The sequence below is a fragment of the Prorops nasuta genome, unplaced genomic scaffold (assembly GCF_024137725.1).
Source record: "Prorops nasuta isolate Cenicafe-Biocafe unplaced genomic scaffold, Cenicafe_Pnas_1.2 PNAS00087, whole genome shotgun sequence".
Lineage (NCBI taxonomy): Eukaryota > Metazoa > Arthropoda > Insecta > Hymenoptera > Bethylidae > Prorops > Prorops nasuta.
This window is the reverse complement of record NW_027116884.1, coordinates 177,172-190,868: the sequence shown is the minus strand read 5'-3', so window position 1 is coordinate 190,868 and position 13,697 is coordinate 177,172. Positions and strand designations below refer to the sequence as shown.

General features: G+C 37.3%; 1 pseudogene; it reads right to left on the bottom strand.

The window, feature by feature from the left end:
* Window positions 1-11,491: 11,491 nt before the first annotated feature.
* Window positions 11,492-13,337, bottom strand: LOC136784873 (V-type proton ATPase catalytic subunit A-like; annotated as a pseudogene).
* Between the last annotated feature and the right edge of the window lie 360 nt (window positions 13,338-13,697).

The following is a 13,697-nucleotide window of genomic DNA, read 5'->3' as shown; positions in this document are numbered from 1 at the left end:
AGAAAAAATTGTGGTGATGACAACGAGCCTAAACATGACGTAGATACGACAGCTTTTGATTAAGTTAACTCGTAGTTACCTATAATTATTAAAACTAATAAATGTCGCATTTACACTGCGATTAGACTCAATTTCATCGTAAAAAATGCATCGATTTTTTGAAAAATATCTTTATTACAGTTGTATTTGGGCTATCTTTTCCCCACCACCTTGCGGTAAATAGCTTGGCGCGTTTTTTTTATAGTGGTTTCCCCAGGAGGCCTAATCCACTTTCCTAATTTAATGTAGGAGCTGCTCAAAGTGGCGACCGTTTTGCTCCGAGCATAGTTCGCTCCTTCGAACTATGTTCCGCGTTGCACGGTGCACCATATCTGGCGTAATAGAACGGAAGGCCGCAACAATAGCATCGCGGACTTGCTCTTCCGTCCCATTACGCCAGTCCTCTACCAAGGCCTTGACGTGGCCCCATAAAAATAAATCCAGTGGATTTAGGTCCGGGGATCTCGCAGGCCATGTAATAGGGCCACCACGGCCCATCCACCTCTCCGGGAACATGTCGTTCAGGGTGCTTTGCACGTTCAATCGGTAGTGCGGAGGCGCACCGTCGTGCTGGAAGATGAGATTATTCCGCACGTGGAGCGGCACATCTTCCAGCAGGACACCGAGTTGTTCCCTCAGAAAATCGGCGTACACTTCCCCGTTAAACCTCGGTGGTAGAAAATACGGACCGATCTGTAAATTTAGAAAGAAAAAAAAACGATTAGTATAATCAGCCGAATGAAAAGGATCTTTTAATTACTTACGATATTATTTCCAATGAGGCCTGCCCAGACGTTGACCGTGTACCGATACTGGAACGCACATTCACGAGCGGCATGGGGATTTTCCTCTCTCCAAACTATGTAGTTTCGAGAGTTGAAAATCCCATTCGGCGTGAATGTGGATTCGTCAGTCCACAGTATCCTGTCGGGGAAATCTGGATCCCTTCGGCATTGCGCAAGAAATCCTAATTAGAAAACATTTTTATTAATTAGCTATCTATATTAAATCGTATTTAATTGAAACCGAAAATAATAGTCGAAGTTATCTTGGCAGAAGTGCACCCGACTTTCAAAATCGCGCGGCAGTAGCTGCTGGACGCGGTAAAAATGGTACGGCCGCAAGCCGTTCCTATGCAGGATTTCTCCAACTGCAAATTTGGATAAACCAAATTTGCGTGCGGCACCACGCAAGCTGTCTTGCTCACTTAAAAAGTGTTGGATGATTTCATCCTCCAATTGTACACTGATATTACGCGATCTGGCATGATCACGGTTAACCCGTAGGCTCAGTCTTTCGCGCGAACATCGCACAATATTTAAAATCGCGCGTCGTTTCGGGTGGTATTGGCGATTAGGAAAGCGGCTCGCATACAAACGCTCCGCGGCACTTGCGTTTTCATTCGCCATACCATACGTTATCAGTATGTCCGTCAATTCTACACTGGTTAAATTTTCCATGACTATTTCAAAAAATAAAAAATGCAGGAGGTCTCTACAATTCGGAGGACTCGCTACGAATGCTGCGTTGATTTGAAAACATACAAAATGTAAACAAATGTTGCGCTTGACGATTACAACAGTTGAACGTTTAAAATACTTATTTTTTGCATTTTGTTTTTAGCAAAAAAGGAAATAGTTGTTTACATTTTGTATGTTTTCAAATCAACGCAGCATTCGTAGCGAGTCCTCCGAATTGCAGAGACCTCCTGCATTTTTTATTTTTTGAAATAGTCATGGAAAATTTAACCAGTGTAGAATTGACGGACATACTGATAACGTATGGTATGGCGAATGAAAACGCAAGTGCCGCGGAGCGTTTGTATGCGAACCGCTTTCCTAATCGCCAATACCACCCGAAACGACGCGCGATTTTAAATATTGTGCGATGTTCGCGCGAAAAACTGAGCCTACGGGTTAACCGTGATCATGCCAGATCGCGTAATATCAGTGTACAATTGGAGGATGAAATCATCCAACACTTTTTAAGTGAGCAAGACAGCTTGCGTGGTGCCGCACGCAAATTTGGTTTATCCAAATTTGCAGTTGGAGAAATCCTGCATAGGAACGGCTTGCGGCCGTACCATTTTTACCGCGTCCAGCAGCTACTGCCGCGCGATTTTGAAAGTCGGGTGCACTTCTGCCAAGGTAACTTCGACTATTATTTTCGGTTTCAATTAAATACGATTTAATATAGATAGCTAATTAATAAAAATGTTTTCTAATTAGGATTTCTTGCGCAATGCCGAAGGGATCCAGATTTCCCCGACAGGATACTGTGGACTGACGAATCCACATTCACGCCGAATGGGATTTTCAACTCTCGAAACTACATAGTTTGGAGAGAGGAAAATCCCCATGCCGCTCGTGAATGTGCGTTCCAGTATCGGTACACGGTCAACGTCTGGGCAGGCCTCATTGGAAATAATATCGTAAGTAATTAAAAGATCCTTTTCATTCGGCTGATTATACTAATCGTTTTTTTTTCTTTCTAAATTTACAGATCGGTCCGTATTTTCTACCACCGAGGCTTAACGGGGAAGTGTACGCCGATTTTCTGAGGGAACAACTCGGTGTCCTGCTGGAAGATGTGCCGCTCCACGTGCGGAATAATCTCATCTTCCAGCACGACGGTGCGCCTCCGCACTACCGATTGAACGTGCGAAGCACCCTGAACGACATGTTCCCGGAAGGTGGATGGGCCGTTGTGGCCCTATTACATGGCCTGCGAGATCCCCGGACCTAAATCCACTGGATTTTTTTTTATGGGGCCACGTCAAGGCCTTGGTAGAGGACTGGCGTAATGGGACGGAAGAGCAAGTCCGCGATGCTATTGTTGCGGCCTTCCGTTCTATTACGCCAGATATGGTGCACCGTGCAACGCGGAACATAGTTCGAAGGAGCGAACTATGCTCGGAGCAAAACGGTCGCCACTTTGAGCAGCTCCTACATTAAATTAGGAAAGTGGATTAGGCCTCCTGGGGAAACCACTATAAAAAAAACGCGCCAAGCTATTTACCGCAAGGTGGTGGGGAAAAGATAGCCCAAATACAACTGTAATAAAGATATTTTTCAAAAAATCGATGCATTTTTTACGATGAAATTGAGTCTAATCGCAGTGTAAATGCGACATTTATTAGTTTTAATAATTATAGGTAACTACGAGTTAACTTAATCAAAAGCTGTCGTATCTACGTCATGTTTAGGCTCGTTGTCATCACCACAATTTTTTCTATTCACTAATCAACCTTTTGATTACGTTTAATTGAAGTTGTAAGAGTTTTAATATTCTTTGATCAATTAAACGTAATTCATATTTCGGTTTTTTCAAGCCTATTGTTGGCCGACACTCGAAACTGAGCGCTTCGGTTCAATTGTTATTCCACGCTCAGTCTCACAACCTCCCTCCCCCCTTCCCCACACACTCTGTCTTACTGCCAGATCTTCAATTGGATCATATGGTAATATGATATACTAATTAAAGTGTATTGGTGCGTCAATTGTCTGCCAATCCGATTCCCGGATTTTTCGCTCCTCCTGCTCGACGAATAAAATATTAATAATTTCTACCCTTAATAACTTCTAAATTAAGGGTTTTGCGAAAAAATTTCATAAGAGTTTTCTCCTCAGAATCGGCCGCTCTAACTGGGGTATCCGGCTTGGCACCCTATTACCGGACACCCTGTATATATAGTAAAACATACCGATCATGAATAAGATGAGAGCGTTTTCCTCTAGTAAGCTGTCCATTTAGCAGTCTAGAAAGGTTCCTGATGCATATGAAATGTGCTGCTGCTCCTTGATGCTCGAGAAGAAGAAGAAGATTAGCGTGTCTGGTCCTCTTGCATTTTGTTAATTGTAGAGGTGCTATGATTGTATTCTCATTCGTCTCAGTCTCTTCCACCATAGTAAAAATATTAATAGAGACATCATTATCTTCCTCAAATCTCGGAATCTGTTTTAATGTAGTCGGAAACGTTATACTTCTAACGTCGAAAACAGTTGTAAAATGAGGATATGAAGATTTTCGTTGTGGATGAGTATTCGGTTTTGCCGGATAGAGTGCAGCCGTTACTGTCCATGCAAAACATGTATTATCATCACTGTGTATGTTTATCACAGCCTGTTTATTCTTAATAGATTCTGGAAGCTCGATGGCACAACCTATATGCAGCGGGTTATAATAATTTATATTTATAATTAAATTCAGAATTTTTTCCAACGCCCATCCACTATCACGCTCTTGAAACTCACTCAATTCTTTTAGAATTTTGTCTATTATATTTGTATTGTACCATTCACTAAAACTATCAGTTTTGTATAAAACAGCATTGCGGGTTGAGATATGCTTAATATCACTTATCTCTTTACAAATAAATTGTCCGTTAAAGATGCAATTTATCTTAACTGCGTTCACGTTATTAAACACTTTTTCTGTGTAGGTCTGTACTAAGTCTTTTGCACCTGTTAGAAAATCACGTGGTTCTATATAATTATAATTTACAACCATTCCGCTAGATATTCGAGATTTAAATGAAGACTCGAGATCTTTCCAAATAAGCTTTCTCACTCCAATTGATTTCTTATTTTTTGCCACATGCAGAAGTAGACGCTGGATAGTTGTTATTTCAATCAGAGTTTTGTGTACTGTATCGGGAGCTGCAGATCTATTAGCATCTCTTAAACTTCGAATATAATCACGACACTTGCGTACCCACTCATGATAATTATGCTGATTTCCTAAATCAGGATTCTTGAGAGCATGATTCAAACAATAACTCTTATCCTTAGCTGCTCTAAGTAGAAGACACTGTATTTGTGTAATTTCTGCAAAATTTTTCTGCAGCGTGTCTATAGGTGCGTTGCGATTAGAGATTCTGAGTTTATGAATATATTCACGACACTCGCGTACCCACTCGCGATATTATTCTTGCGTTTTCAAAACTCTATTTCGTAGAGACATCTTTTGTTCTTTTCTTCGAGAGGACTAATCAGGAACTGAGGAAAAGTGGGTGGGAAACTGAGCTCTCTTGAGATAAAGGATCTCTGAAACACTTCAGGGGGTAAGAGAACATTGAGGACAGGTAACGACGTGTTAGAAAATAGATGCAAGGGTTTTTCAGTTATACATATATTCCAGATTTTTGCTCATACATATATTTCATATAATAGACATTTTTTAAGGCACATACACCTTCATGATTCAAACATTCTAGTAGAGGAGCTATGCGGTTCCGATGACAGGGAGTGGGGGAAGCTGTTTTGTGGTGTGGAAGGGGGATGGGTGGAGATAAGACTCTCTTAGTATGGTAGTGGTGAGAATGAGGAAGGAAAGGGTCTTATAGTGGGATCGAGTTTGGTTAGGGAGGGTGGGGGTATTTTTCACCCTATCTCACAGTTGGAAGGTCTTATAGTGGGACCGAGTTCGGTTAGGTAGGGGGTATTTTTCACCCTATGTCACAGTTGGAAGGTCTTATAGTGGGACCGAGTTTGGTTAGGTAGGGGGTATTTTTCACCCTATGTCACAGTTGGAAGGTCTTATAGTGGGACCAGGTTTGGTTAGGGAGGGGGTATTTTTCACCCTATGGTACCGTTGGTTAGTTATCCTACGGGGACCTAAGTTATCCTACGGGGCCCTAGTTGAGGGAAGGTTTTTTCACCCTTCGAAGTCGATGGTTAGTTACCTTACGTAGCCTAACTATTTCCGACTCTGCTACACAGATAAATTAGGTTAAGTTAATTTCTAGTTCCAGTAGTCACCGCTAGGTGACTGCCTTCCTTAATCTTCTTTCGCGCTAATGGTATCAATTTCAGGATTATTAATATTTTGATAGGGCAACTTATTAAGTCCTAGCAGTTACTAAACCTAGGTATCTTATAAAAGAGATTGCAGTTTCAAGATTTTCTTAGTTCAACGTGCTACTTCACTATGTCGATAAATAAATTCGGATCTGGTTTCAATACCGGTAAAGTGAGAAATTATTCACACAAAATTGACAATGATACGTTAAAGTTTGATAAAAAAAGGAAGGCATTTAATGCCAAGAAGAAAATAATTTCAAACTTAGAATGTGATGTTACTGATGAGACAAGTGCTGTGAATATGGCTACTCTGTTACGTAATTCGATGACTGTACAATGACCGGCAGAAATGGCGTCCCTTGATGCGTTTAGGAACCGCATTTTAGGATCCTTCACTTTATACTCTATTCTGCTAGGCGGTGATAGGGGAATGGAACGCGATAACTATATAGTAATTCGTCTATCTCGCTCTAAATGCGTGAGTGCGAGAGAGAGAGAGAGAGAGAGAGAGAGCTTTATAAGGCATAGCACAACAAGCCAGGCGTCCCAAGACTTATTTCTATTTGTGCCATTGCCTATGGCTATCTCTCTCGCTCGGTAATAATCATTTGTCCGTCCTTGTTTAGGTCAGTTCTACGCCAATGGATACTCTCTAAAGAAGATTCTCTCAGACGACCATTGAAGACTGCGATTACAGCGGGGATTTTAAAATAATGTGCACCTGTCACTGTCTAACGTCAGTATTAAAAATTATTGTCACTTACACCGTTTGGTGCAATTAACATTATAAGTCTGGATTATTATATGATATTCTGTAATTCATATATATATATATATTGTAACGTGGTGGAAACCCGTTAGAGAAAAATGCTTATTGTTAGCTCTTCTTCGGTCTCCCCCTTAGTGCCTCCCGTCCCCTTGAGTATGTTTGTGAGTGAGTGAGTGAGCATAGATGAACCTTCCGTGTGATGGTAATGTAGTTACCCGCTGAAGGGATATTGTAATTGCCATCCACGGAAGGAGAGTAAATGTTTTTAGGACATGGTATGATTGCGGATTGAGCGAATGTCAGTAGGTTGTATATTATTTAGGATTAAATATTATATATCTAATGGTAAATTTTATTCGTAGCTTATGAGACCGATTCCCTGCTCCAACATGAGCTAGAAAACCGTTATTGTCCTATCCTTTACGCTCCCATGCCCGAATGCCTATAATGCCCTCTCTCTCTAACCTTCCTGCCGAGCGCGGTTGTTTACGCGACGCTCCTACCGTCCCCTTATTCAGTCTCCCCGCCGAGCGCCTCATCGGTTCCTTCCCGTTACCGCGCCGCGCCTCGAACGCCAGGCAGCGAGTCCCAGTCCCCTCCCCTTACCGCGCTGACGCCTCGCGCGCCTAGCTGCGTTCTCCCCGGCCCGCGCCACTACCGGCCCATCGTTGCCGACCCCGCACCGCATCGCCCCGCTGCCGAGCCACGAAGCTACAGTGTCGTCTGCTGCTAAGGACGACCACGCAGGATTCTAGCGCAGGAGCTAGCCAGCCGGCTATCATGCCAAGTATATGGGTGATTAGCCGGAACGGCGAGAAATATGGATCGCGGATCCATACCTAATTAATGATTGGTCCCTGGATCCCGATCACAACTATGACACCCCGGAATGAGGGGAATGATTGAGAGGACGGAGGAATATCCGTCAAATTGGGCCAGATCTTGTTCTACTGTCAGAGCATCAGTACGTGGTTTAAGTAGAGAGCTGGGTCGTCGCCGCAATTATTGAAATTCGGTGTAATTCAATATTGCGGGCCCCAGCCATCGATTTACTGAAGTTTTGTGTGGAGTTCTCGTGGCGGACGTCGTGGGATCGCCGGATTTCATCGTCGGAGCCGCCGGAGAATTTTTCCTCGCCCCGTTCCCTTCCCCTTTTCGCTTTCCATAGCTTTCCCCAGTTTTCCCTTCAATTAGTGTTTAATGAAATCATTGTGCGCGTATAATAAGTGTGCCAGGACATCGCGGGAGGCCTCTCCCCCCGAGATTTTTTAGTGTTTAATAAAGATTGTGTCCTCGGAGTTTGATCGTGTCTTACTAATTATTTTTAACCCGGAATTCCTTTTCCGCGCGTTACAATATATATTTGTTAATTTACTTTTAATTTTTTAAACCAATAAGCTATTGTCATTATAGAAGAACCTCATTTAAATATAAGAATATACTGGTTTCCAGTTATGTAAATTTTTTTGTAAATATGACATAATTTTAATTAATAAAATTCACTAATTTATTAATCAGACTAAGAAGAGTTATTTCTTTCAAATTTTTACATATATAAAATAATATCATAAACTCGCACAACTAATTATTATTATGGAAATATTTTTATAATCGTTACACATTGATAATAATATATCTGAGTATCCTTCAATTTAAAATAACATTTACATTGAAGAAATCTTAATTAATGGTCATGAAGAGTTCGTGGCCCAGTGGCTAGGTCGCTTGCTTCGAAAATTAGTTCAAGCCCTTTTGTCGGTGGTTCATATCCCGCTGGAGATCTTTTTTTTTCGTTTTACAAGCATTAGTATTTCTTTTTGTAATTTTATGGAAACATTGCTACTGCTTCCAAAGAATCCAAAAAATTACAAAAAAAAAGATAGTAATGCTTGTAAAACCAAAAAAAAATCTCCCGTGGGATTTGAACCACCGACAAAAGGGCTTGAACTAATCTTCGAAGCAAGCGACCTACCCACTGAGCCACGAACTCATCATGATCATTGATCAAGATTTCTTCAATGTAAATGTTATTTTATATTGAAGGATATTCAGATATATTATTATCAATTTGTAACGATTATAAAAATATTTCCATAATAATAATTAGTTGTGTGAGTTTAGGATATTATTTTATATATGTCAAAATTTGAAAGAAATAACTCTTCTTAGTCTGATTAATAAATGAGTGAATTTTATTAATTGAAATTATGTTATATTTACAAGAAAAGTTACATAAGTGGAAACTAGTATATTCTTATATTTAAATAAGGTTTTTCTATAATGACAATAACTTATTGGTTTAAAAAATTAAAAGTAAATTAACAAATATATATATACATAATACATGATATATTATACTTATAATAAAAATAAATATAGTTCACAAATTTTGTGGTTCTCATTATATTTAAGTAATGTGTCAATATTATCGTCTATTCAAGAAGAGAAAAGAGCATTATGTTTTTACGTGTAAAAGAGGTATAAAAATAAATACTACTCGTTATAAGAAATATTAGAATCATGTATGAGCAAGGTAGGCTGTTAAATCAGAAAAAATATTTATCTTGTATAATATCATCCTCTATCTTCTTTGCGTTTTTGGTTAAAGCGATGCGATGTCGATTAAATTTCCCTTCTAAAAAAAACAAAAAAAAAAAAAGAAAATACTGAGTAAAAATTTAAAAAGTAACAGCAATCAAAATAATGAATTACAGATTTATCAATGTTCAATAGAATGTTAAGAAAGTAGCTTGATTTTCCAATTAGTATTTTTTGAATCCAAAAATAGAATCTATATTTCAAACTGTGATAGTCATTATTTGTCAGGATTACTTATTTCTTTTGTTTGAAAATCCTTAATTACCGAACCACCTTTCATATTATTATATATACTTGTATACTTACGGCTTCTCTTGCATTCGACTATAAAGTTATATAAAGGATTTGAAGCAATACTATTCAAGTTGGTGATCAGATATTGTTTAAACATCATCAGTAATAAGTAGATCTGTGTGCATGGTTCGATGTTTTGTGGTTTCCAGCTATTTTAATACTTTAACATTATATACTATTTTAAATTTTGAAACAAGTCCTGTTCTTGTGAAAGGAGAGGTATAGTAATTATGATTCATTGCAATAATACTGATATAATTACCTATATAAGATAAGCCGCAACTTTTGTAGTTTATAGTATATGGAAGAGTAATATTTGAAATAATAATTGTTGAGAAGTTTCTTTCCAGTTTTTAATCCTACAGCTGCTGAAAGTTTCATATAATTAACCATCAATTTCTGAGAAACTTAATATTTTATAATCATCCCCAGGAAGCTGTAAAGAAATAAGGTATATTACATTTCTTTGCAAGCTTAATGCATTACCCGTGCTAAATGTATTAAACTGAAAAAGCTCTCTATCCGATCATTTTTAAATAAAATCTTAATAATGACTACTTTTTCATTTAACTTGTGCAAAAATATTTATTATACTTTTTTATTACTGATCTGTTGAAGAATGGGATACAGATTACAATACCACAGCTGATCGAAGCCTTGAATGATCTCGAAAACTTTGGAAATTTTGTGATCAAATATAGTAATTAATCTAATTTTCAGCATATGTATCTTCACGTAAAGGTACATTACCCCTTTACATTAAAAGTAACTACTTATTTCCCGATGTAATATGTTAATTATCATTTTAAATAAAAATTGTTCTTTAGAAGCTATAAAATAACTATATATTTTAAGCCAATCAATATTTATTTATATATACAGCTTACTCTTTACAATTTTACAAAGTATATTAACTTTGGCAGAAATAATATCATTGCACTGACTTCAAACTTGATACGATCATTTTTTTGCAGTGGACACATTCCTATAGAGCACTAAGCAGAACTTGACTGCCACTTTGTAACACCTTGCGATACCTGTAAAACACAGACTATTACACTTTCTCAATGGAAATCTGAAGAAGTAATAGCATAAAGTTAAATATAATCTGCATCTTTTCATAGAACTGATAGAAATGTATATTGATAATAAGCTGTCACATATGTCCTTGATTTGGTAATAAAATGGTTTTACAAAAATTTTGTACCTTTTTCTTTTTACAAGACGATATATTTCTGGAACATAAAATAGTCTTCTAAAAAGTTTTTGAACTCCTCAAGTCACCTCAACTAAATTTATCCTCGTCAATCGATAGGTGAACAAAGTTCCATGGTACAGCTTCATTAAAGATTACAAGCATTAAATGAAAATGGTCCATATTAGCACTCATAAATATTTATTTGGTCGATACGCAGATCACAGAAAACTATTTTCGCAGAAAAACGTTAATTTCAGATCGGGCAAATTGAATCGCAGAAATAGTCGTAACGCCATGTCGGTATTTTGCGTACTCAAGATTGAAGAAAGGTTAAATGGAGTATAAAAATATTTTAACAGGAGGAGAAGAGGTAAATGGCGCAAAAATAAGTTCTAAAGTTTTCCAACATATATTTTGCTACTTATAGATTGTTCCATCTTTACGTGCAAGATTTTCCAGCAACATGAAATATAGGACTGTAATCTAGCTGAAACAATGTTCAAAGATGTCCCAGCTTCATTGGATAAAAACAGTTATAATAGGTCCTTTGTGTGTTTTTTTTTATAAACTAATTTTAAGAATAAGAAACACTGTCTTTATGTATAATTGAAAGAAGCATTTGAACTTAAGCGAGTAAAACTTAAAATTAGATGAGACATTCTTGGTAGAGTGAGTTTTCTTTCACCCTCCTCCATTTTTCTAGCATCTTTAAAATGAACCAGGACACATTTTTAAATCGCCGAGGACTATCATTCCGCAAAATCAACTAATTTTTTAAATAATGCGAGCGAATTAATCTTCCAGATTTCTGAAAGCTTGTTGGATTTCTTCGTGACGTTGATAGAAGTCTGATCAAACCTTTGCTTCAACGTCTTTTACAGGCTCCTAAAAGAGATAGATCGTTAGATATGGATACGATAGGCAATAATGTGAAAATTGTTGTAATAAATTTATCTTAAACTTAATAGAGCTAAGTTGATAGAGAATGTTTACCATGCCATCCCAAATAACGTTCCACGTAATTTTAGTATTGTCTGACTGAGCTGTCGAATGTACGGCTTGCCTAGCCATATCGTGAAAAGCGATCATATTTCGCAACATCCCCACGGTTTTGTAAAATGGAGAGAGACGATCATATATAGTGTAGCTAGAGAGAAGAAAGAAAATGGAATTTACAGAGATAAACACTCATAATTTGCACGTTATACACTCGAATCGTCGCAATTACCTGCTTTGTTACAAAAAGTCGTCTTTTAACAGCTTGGCAACTTTCAGGGTTATTTTGTCTCTTTAAGCTACAGAAGCTTTACCAATCTATTGCACGATTTTAGACAAATCTTATTCTCCCTGAAGAATCTCATAAACTTTTCTTGTCAGTAGGACAAATTCAGAGAAATTCTTGTCGTAGAAATTGTTTAAGGCTCTTAAATATTTACTGCAGGAGATAGCATCCCCTGCTTTGCCAATTTGCTCTTGTGAATAATTTCAAACAAATCAACACCATAGATGTAGCTGCAACTTTTAACATTTTATAAGTTAAATTCCCAAGATGTGTATTATTGGACAAGCAAGGCACACATTAACACCATTTGGAATATAAATGGAGGTAATGAGCTCATTGATGTCTCTGAGTGGATGCTGAATACCATTAAAAATGCTGCCAAGAATTTCAGGCCGCAATTCAACAGACAAGGGTTTTCCTGTTCTGAGTAGTAGATCTCGTACAGTCACATTACTGATTTCCTTGTAAATCTATAATAAGTAAATAAGTATTTACACAGGTTATGAGTTTTTAAAAGAGGCTATAACTCATAATAATCAGAATATATTATTTCCAAAATGGTAGCTGTATCATCTAATTGAACAATTCCTCCTATTAATTCATGATAACCTACTCGTATACTAGCTCATATAAAGCTGAACCAGACATCTTTTCTACTATATCAACTAAAATCAAAAAGATGAAATATTACTATAATGGTAAATTTTAAGAAATTATTGTATTAATAAATGTATAAAAATAATTAAATAACCGCCTCCAGAAACTACATAGGCATATCCAAATTTGTCTTCTCTCTCCCCATTTTTAATTTTTGGTAAACCACAGCTTTTGTGTTTGTTAAATATTAACTAAAAGTAAACATAAGTCATATAAGTGTAAGTTTTTATGAAAGTGATACTAAACAGTATTGGGAAAACCATATAGTCCCTTTAGTCCTGTTGATACATAGCTTTTAATAATAGCTTTAATTCAGTTTACACGTAAGAATTCATAAAAGCTTGCCATAACGCATCTTCGGTATTGAATAAACGACAATTTAAAAATAACAAAGCTCCTTTGCATAACCAATATTTATGCGTACTATAGTGTCTTCAATCACTCTCCTTATATTAGAATTCAGGAAACAATCTGCAACATATAAAATACAAAGAATCAATCACTTTTAAAGTAAAATAATTATATACTTTTATATGACATACACAATACTTATCTGATAGTTGTTCCTGATAACTTGCGTATAATTACATTACATATGATTACATCTGTAGTTTATTCTTAATACTAATTTCTTTGCCGGCAATAACCTTTCAGGTAAATGTCAAAACTTCCGAAAATAAATATAATAATTTTCCTCATTCCTCTGTGTTAACTTTAATCACACTTTACAACGCTAGGGTGTGCCTTATTCGAATAACAAGTCATATTCACATTTATTGTAGATGACCATGCGCCACCGTCATTTTGGCCTAGAAATTTTTCGGGCAAAATAGCCACTACCGAGTTACCCTAGTCCCATAGAAGTACTCCCTGACCTCAAGTGAGTTACAATATCACCTATATAAGTACTCCCTGACCCCAAGTGAGTTATCCTAGCCCCTTTATATGTACTCCCTGACCCCAAGTGAGTTACCATAGCCCCTTTATAAGTACTCCCTGACCCCAAGTGAGTTATCCTAGCCCCTTTATATGTACTCTCTGTCCGCAAGTGAGTTATTC